This window comes from Electrophorus electricus, unplaced genomic scaffold, assembly GCF_041902795.1.
Source record: "Electrophorus electricus isolate QZ-2024a unplaced genomic scaffold, ASM4190279v1 Scaffold142, whole genome shotgun sequence".
NCBI classification, from domain to species: Eukaryota; Metazoa; Chordata; class Actinopteri; order Gymnotiformes; family Gymnotidae; genus Electrophorus; species Electrophorus electricus.
Genome location: NW_027658423.1, coordinates 40,001 through 47,500, shown reverse-complemented (window position 1 = coordinate 47,500; position 7,500 = coordinate 40,001). Strand labels below are relative to the sequence as shown.

At 60.2% G+C, this 7,500-nt stretch overlaps 3 non-coding genes across 3 annotated transcripts in view; all 3 read left to right on the top strand.

Moving 5' to 3' along the window:
* The first annotated feature begins 3,407 nt into the window (after positions 1–3,407).
* On the top strand, positions 3,408–5,246 carry LOC145654640 (18S ribosomal RNA). The gene has a single exon (XR_014120847.1). It is a non-coding gene; the product is annotated as an 18S ribosomal RNA (ribosomal RNA).
* An 882-nt stretch (positions 5,247–6,128) lies between these two features.
* LOC145654649 (5.8S ribosomal RNA) lies at positions 6,129–6,282 on the top strand. The gene has a single exon (XR_014120856.1). It is a non-coding gene; the product is annotated as a 5.8S ribosomal RNA (ribosomal RNA).
* A 617-nt stretch (positions 6,283–6,899) lies between these two features.
* Positions 6,900–7,500, top strand: part of LOC145654656 (28S ribosomal RNA) — a 4,150-nt gene continuing 3,549 nt past the window's right edge. The window contains exon 1 of the ribosomal RNA XR_014120863.1: positions 6,900–7,500. This exon is cut by the window's right edge and continues 3,549 nt beyond it. This is a non-coding gene — a ribosomal RNA (28S ribosomal RNA).

The window sequence follows — 7,500 nt, the reverse complement described above, 5'->3', positions numbered from 1 at the left end:
ATGCCCAGCGAGTTTCGTGCGAATCGGACCTGGTCCGGAAGAGATACGAAGGGAAAACTCATTACTCGTCGGGGTGGCACATCCAGGCTCTCGACCCTCCCAAAGCGTCCGACCAGGGTGCACCCTGCCGGGCATGGTTAGCCGCCAGCCCCCTTCCTGGAGGTCTGGTTGGCACGGGGTTTTGATTTTTCGGTTTCATATCTCTGGGCTCCTTGGGAGCAGAAAGTCGGTTGAGGGCCCTTTGGAAAGAGCCGGGGCTGCCGTTTAACGCTGTCCAAGCGGCAGGCGAAGCGCACCCACCGTTTTTACGCTATGATTTTTTAAAACCGCCGGGGCGGCAAACACAGGGCCGGTCGGGTTTGAAGACGAATATCTCTTCGGCCCTTGGGAGGAGAGAAGCAGCGCGGGTCACCTTTGAACGCGCTCGCTGCCAGGAACGTCTGGCGTAAAAGTTTCGTGGGAATCGGACGTTCCTAGGCTGAGAAGCGGAGCGCCGCCCTCGGGCGGTCGGGGGCCCCTTTCTCATTCCCCGTCTGGGCTAAAAATACGAGGTCGGACCCGATGGACTCGGGAGACTGGAGAGTACCAGGGAGACCCTGGAAGCAGGCGACCCGACCCACGCTTCGCTGTCTCCTCGGCCCTCGGGAGTAGAAGCGCGGGGACGGTGGCGTGGGCAGCAGGGGGCGCTCCTGGCCATGCCCAGCGAGTTTCGTGCGAATCGGACCTGGTCCGGAAGAGATACGAAGGGAAAACTCATTACTCGTCGGGGTGGCACATCCAGGCTCTCGACCCTCCCAAAGCGTCCGACCAGGGTGCACCCTGCCGGGCATGGTTAGCCGCCAGCCCCCTTCCTGGAGGTCTGGTTGGCACGGGGTTTTGATTTATCGGTTTCATATCTCTGGGCTCCTTGGGAGCAGAAAGTCGGTTGAGGGCCCTTTGGAAAGAGCCGGGGCTGCCGTTTAACGCTGTCCAAGCGGCAGGCGAAGCGCACCCACCGTTTTTACGCTATGATTTTTTAAAACCGCCGGGGCGGCAAACACAGGGCCGGTCGGGTTTGAAGACGAATATCTCTTCGGCCCTTGGGAGGAGAGAAGCAGCGCGGGTCACCTTTGAACGCGCTCGCTGCCAGGAACGTCTGGCGTAAAAGTTTCGTGGGAATCGGACGTTCCTAGGCTGAGAAGCGAGCGCCCGCCCTCGGGCGGTCGGGGGCCCCTTTCTCATTCCCCGTCTGGGCTAAAAATACGAGGTCGGACCCGATGGACTCGGGAGACTGGAGAGTACCAGGGAGACCCTGGAAGCAGGCGACCCGACCCACGCTTCGCTGTCTCCTCGGCCCTCGGGAGTAGAAGCGCGGGGACGGTGGCGTGGGCAGCAGGGGGCGCTCCTGGCCATGCCCAGCGAGTTTCGTGCGAATCGGACCTGGTCCGGAAGAGATACGAAGGGAAAACTCATTACTCGTCGGGGTGGCACATCCAGGCTCTCGACCCTCCCAAAGTGTCCGACCAGGGTGCACCCTGCCGGGCTAAGAGAACAGCCAGGTGAACCCTGGAGGTTCCGAACTCCAGACCCCTGGACCCGACGGCTCAGTCCGCCTCAGGTGCACTACAGAGGTCCTCGGGCTGTCCCTGAGTGCATTAAAACGGAAATCAGAATTACTCCCCCGGGTGGCACTTCCAGGCTCTCGACCCTCCCAAAGTGTCCGACCAGGGTGCACCCTGCTGGGCATGGTTAGCCGCCAGCCCCCTTCCTGGAGGTCTGGTTGGCACGGGGTTTTGCAAATAGGTCCCGTCGGGTATATGGGAGAGCAAAGAGAATCAATGGGGTCCAAGCACTAAATTCATCCAGTGGCGTTCTCTGGAAGCCCAAGGGGAGTCCGAGGGGTGTTCGGCCGGCAAGGGGAGCTCTCCCTCGGACACATGATCAAACGCCTGTCCCCTACCGGAAAGTGGTGTGCTCTGGATGCCCCCCCCCCCCCCCCATCCCCCGAGGGGGGTGCTTATCCCGCGAGGGGAGCCCTCCTCGGGTTAAGTGAACCATCATGCCGATTCCCCTATGGAAGTGGGCACATCCAGGCACACAGTCTGCTTTGCTCTCCCCGACCCGAGTGCGTCTGTTGGGCTGAGTGTACGCCCAGGCAACTGGATCCAATGGCTCAGTCCGCCGCAGCGTGCTTCGACGATGGGTCGTACAGCCATGCCACCAGGGTGGGCGTGTTTGTAAATGTACCAGTGGATTCTCGTCGGCCTGCCACATCCATGGTATCGACCCACCAGGCCTGTCCGACCAGGGGTTGACCCTGGACGGGCACGGTCTGTGGTTTGGCCCTTGTCCTAGATGAAATCGGGCACGGGGTTTTCTGGCCAGGTACCATCGGGTTACTGGGAGAGCGGCTTCGGTCTCCAGGTGAGACCAATGGTGAAGCAGCACGAGGCAATGGAGAGCATGCAAAGCGATGGGGAAGCCATGCACGGCAATGGCCACGAAAAAAAAAAAAAAATCACCACGGAAGGAACGTGAAGAACAAGGAGGAGTGTAGTGACACTGCCCAAAGCTGCCCGGTGTTGCAGGGGTCTATTGGTGTGTTGCTTCCTTGTTTGGTAGAGTGGAGTACCAGACCCGCCAGGGGTAGGCAAACCATTCCCCCTACGGTAAGTGAGGAGCCAGCCATTTGACGAGCGGGTGTCCACGTGTACGGGTGCGAGCGCTATCCCCCCACACGGGGTTAGGCCACGGCCTTAGGTGGACGTCTGCCGACCAGCCCCGGCTGATCCAGAACTTCTGATGTGGAGAGCGGTTTTGACAGATCCTCCCTGGTTCTAGCGGGTCAAGCCTCTGATGGGGGGTGGGGGTTATTTGTAACCCATCCCAGAACTCTCTGGGGGAGACTCAGACGGCCAGTCTGTCTACTCAGTTGTCCTATACTGGTGTCTGTGGTTTGGGAGGAAGGGAGTGCCCTGCTTTGTTGGCCTCCTCTTCAAACCTACCTGGGCCCACGAATCACTCTTCTTGGTTACATCACGAAACGTAGGTTGAGCGAGGCTAGGGGGGAGGGAATTCGACGAGGTCTTTCCCTTGTCCCCCCACCAGCGGCCCACGAAAATCAAAACGGCGTGAAGAGAGGGAACGCCGAAAGCACCTGGAGTCGGCCGTCCGCACCTCCGGAGGAGGTGGACGGGGTACGGTGCGGGCATGACCGGATGGGACAGCTTTGCATCAAGGTGAGAGGTCGGCGTCCGAAGGCCAGAGGGCGGTGCGCGAGCACGTTTACACTGGCCGCGGAAGCTGTCCTGGGTAGCCCTGTATGGCGTCTGGACCTGACGGCGCACGCACTTACAACCCGCTGCTTCCTAGCCCCCGGAAGGGGAGGCGGATGTCACTCGTGGTTCATCCCAGACCACGGTGCAAACTACCTGGTTGATCCTGCCAGTAACATATGCTTGTCTCAAAGATTAAGCCATGCAGGTCTAAGTGCACACGGCCGGTACAGTGAAACTGCGAATGGCTCATTAAATCAGTTATGGTTCCTTTGATCGCTCCACACGTTACTCGGATAACTGTGGTAATTCTAGAGCTAATACATGCAAACGAGCGCTGACCCTTCGGGGGATGCGTGCATTTATCAGACCCAAAACCCATCCGGGGGGCTCGGGCCCCCCGGCCGCTTTGGTGACTCTAGATAACCTCGGGCCGATCGCGCGCCCTCCGCGGCGGCGACGTCTCATTCGAATGTCTGCCCTATCAACTTTCGATGGTACCATAGTCGGCTACCATGGTGACCACGGGTAACGGGGAATCAGGGTTCGATTCCGGAGAGGGAGCCTGAGAAACGGCTACCACATCCAAGGAAGGCAGCAGGCGCGCAAATTACCCATTCCCGACACGGGGAGGTAGTGACGAAAAATAACGATACAGGTCTCTTTCGAGGCCCTGTAATCGGAATGAGCGTATCCTAAACCCATGGGTGAGGACCCATTGGAGGGCAAGTCTGGTGCCAGCAGCCGCGGTAATTCCAGCTCCAATAGCGTATATTAAAGTTGCTGCAGTTAAAAAGCTCGTAGTTGGATGTCGGGAGTGGGCTGGCGGTCCGCCGCGAGGCGTGCCACCGCCTGTCTCAGACCCTGTCTCCCGGTGCCCCCCGGATGCCCTTGGCTGGGTGTCCGGACGGGGCTCGGAGCGTTTACTTTGAAAAAATTAGAGTGTTCAAAGCGGGCCCGCTTCTCGCCTGAATACCTGAGCTAGGAATAATGGAATAGGACTCCGGTTCTATTTTGTGGGTTTCCTGAACCAGGGCCATGATTAAGAGGGACGGCCGGGGGCATTCGTATTGCGCCGCTAGAGGTGAAATTCTTGGACCGGCGCAAGACGGACGAAAGCGAAAGCATTTGCCAAGAATGTTTTCATTAATCAAGAACGAAAGTCGGAGGTTCGAAGACGATCAGATACCGTCGTAGTTCCGACCGTAAACTATGCCGACCCGCGATCCGGCGGCGTTATTCCCATGACCCGCCGGGCAGCGTGAGGGAAACCACGAGTCTGTGGGTTCCGGGGGGAGTATGGTTGCAAAGCTGAAACTTAAAGGAATTGACGGAAGGGCACCACCAGGAGTGGAGCCTGCGGCTTAATTTGACTCAACACGGGAAACCTCACCCGGCCCGGACACGGAAAGGATTGACAGATTGATAGCTCTTTCTCGATTCTGTGGGTGGTGGTGCATGGCCGTTCTTAGTTGGTGGAGCGATTTGTCTGGTTAATTCCGATAACGAACGAGACTCCGGCATGCTAAATAGTTACGCGGCCCTCCGCGGTCGGCGTCAAACTTCTTAGAGGGACAAGTGGCGTTCAGCCACGCGAGATGGAGCAATAACAGGTCTGTGATGCCCTTAGATGTCCGGGGCTGCACGCGCGCCACAATGGTTGGATCAGCGTGTGCCTACCCTACACCGAGAGGTGCGGGTAATCCGCTGAACCCCATTCGTGATGGGGACTGGGGATTGCAATTATTCCCCATGAACGAGGAATTCCCAGTAAGCGCGGGTCATAAGCTCGCGTTGATTAAGTCCCTGCCCTTTGTACACACCGCCCGTCGCTACTACCGATCGGATGGTTTAGTGAGGTCCTCGGATCGGCCCCGCCGGGGCTCCTCGCGGGCCTTGGCGGAGCGCCGAGAAGTCGATCAAACTTGACTATCTAGAGGAAGTAAAAGTCGTAACAAGGTTTTCGTAGGTGAACCTGCGAAAGGATCATTAACGGGTAACGCTGTCCGGCGTGCCTCCTCTCCCGACCCCCTCGACTTCGCCGTCCCCCCGCGTCGGGGCCCAGGGTCGAAAGGGTCTTCGGGGTTGCTGTTACACGTGGTCGCTTGCAGGTCAGGCTGGACAGAAGGCATAAAGGAGGAGCCTAGTCCCTCCCACCCCTTCCTCGTCCTCCGCCTCTTCCTCCGCGTCGTCCTTCAGCACCCCCCCCCCGCAGGCCCCGGTATTCTCTGGGTTCCAGCGCGAGAGACGCGTCGTTCAAAAAACTCGGCGTCCCCGCTCGTCGGGCGAAGGCCGGTTTCCCCTCACCTTGCCGGCAGGAGAAGCGCCTGCGAGTCGAGCGGGTCGTACGGGTCCGTCCCGCGCCCTCCCTCTCGCTCGCACGGCCGCTGCCTCCGTCCACCGCGAGGGGTTTTCCTATTTTGTTGTCCTTGTCATTCATCCCCGTCCCCTTGCTCGCTGACGAGCGGACTTTCCGGGGGGGGTTGCGAGCGCTGCTCCTCGTGGGGCAGGCCATGGCCCTTCCTGTGTTCGTCCGCCCACCGGCGTCCTGGGGCGTGGTGGTGGTGGGTGGCGCAGCCGGTTCCCCTGCTTCTCTCTCTCAGAAAGGAGTCTCAGGGGGACCCCCGGCAGGTACCTAGGGCTTGGCCCACGCTACGTGAGTTCCACCCCTTTCGAGGGGTCGGACGGGGCGGGCGCGGAGGGCCGCGGTTCAAAGACTGACTCGTCTGCCACGTGGGGCGTGTGGGCAAAGCGCAACCCCGCGCCCGTTTCAACACTCGCAGACGGGGGCGCCTGACCGGTTGGTGAAACCTTTTAAACCTGTCTTTGTAGTCGTGGTGAAAGACCTAAACTGAGCCTGAAATAAAAGAGTACAACTCTTAGCGGTGGATCACTTGGCTCGTGCGTCGATGAAGAACGCAGCCAGCTGCGAGAACTAATGTGAATTGCAGGACACATTGATCATCGACATTTCGAACGCACATTGCGGCCCCGGGTCCATCCCGGGGCTACGCCTGTCTGAGGGTCGCTATTCCTATCTGTCGGACCTGCCTTCTCAGGCGGGACCGCGGTTGGAGGTTCGTAGGTGGGGGGGTGCCCCCTGGCCTCCGTCTTCCTAAAAGCAGACGGTTCCCGGTCGCTGTCTCGGTGAGATCCGGTCGGTGGGTTCGCTGCGGTTGAGTGCCCGTTCTCCGTGCACAAGCTTCTCCTCCCCCGCTTCGGTTCGTTTCGGTTCGTTTCGGCTCCGCTCCTGGCCTGGCCAGGAACGTGGTCCCCTGCGCCCGAGAAAGAAGCGAGCGTGGCTGCCGGTGGGTTCTCTCCGCTTTGGCTGCCCACGTTTTCGCTTCTTTTCTCACCCCCTGCGCAGGCGGATCACGGAAAGGTGTCTGTTCTGTTCCGTTACGTGCGCGAGCGGAGGGAGGTTGTTGTTACATGCGTTCCCCCCCCCCCTCCCCCGGTGGGGGGGGTGGGGGGGGTCGGGGTTCGGGTGGCTCTGCCTCTGGCGTTTTCCTTACGGGCCGACCTGTCCGTGGCACGTCCGTGACGTCCCGACCTGTGTCCTCGTTAGCCCGGGTGAAAAGGGACTCGTCCCCTAACCCGGCGGTGTTCACGCTTCTGGGCAACCCTCCAGAGCGAACTCGGGAGCGACCTCAGATCAGACGAGACAACCCGCTGAATTTAAGCATATTACTAAGCGGAGGAAAAGAAACTAACAAGGATTCCCTCAGTAGCGGCGAGCGAAGAGGGAAGAGCCCAGCGCTGAATCCCCCGTCCGGGTGCGGGCGAGGGGAATTGTGGCGTATGGAAGTCTGTTTTCTTCCTGGCGCGGGCCGGGGGCCTGAGTCCTTCTGATGGAGGCTCAGCCCGTGGACGGTGTGAGGCCGGTAAATGGCCCCAGCCCCGCCAGGGTAGCGGTCTTCTCGGAGTCGGGTTGCTTGGGAATGCAGCCCAAAGTGGGTGGTAAACTCCATCTAAGGCTAAATACCGGCACGAGACCGATAGCGAACAAGTACCGTAAGGGAAAGTTGAAAAGAACTTTGAAGAGAGAGTTCAACAGGGCGTGAAACCGTTAAGAGGTAAACGGGTGGGGTCCGCACAGTCTGCCCGGGGGATTCAACCCGGCGGTGAGGCCGTCCCTGTCGCGCGAGTGTGCTCCGCTTCCAAACCCCCGGCGTTCCCCCTTCGGGGGGTCGCGTCGGGGGCGGCGGGGCCGCCGCGCGGCGCGGGTCTCGGCCGCCGTCGGGCG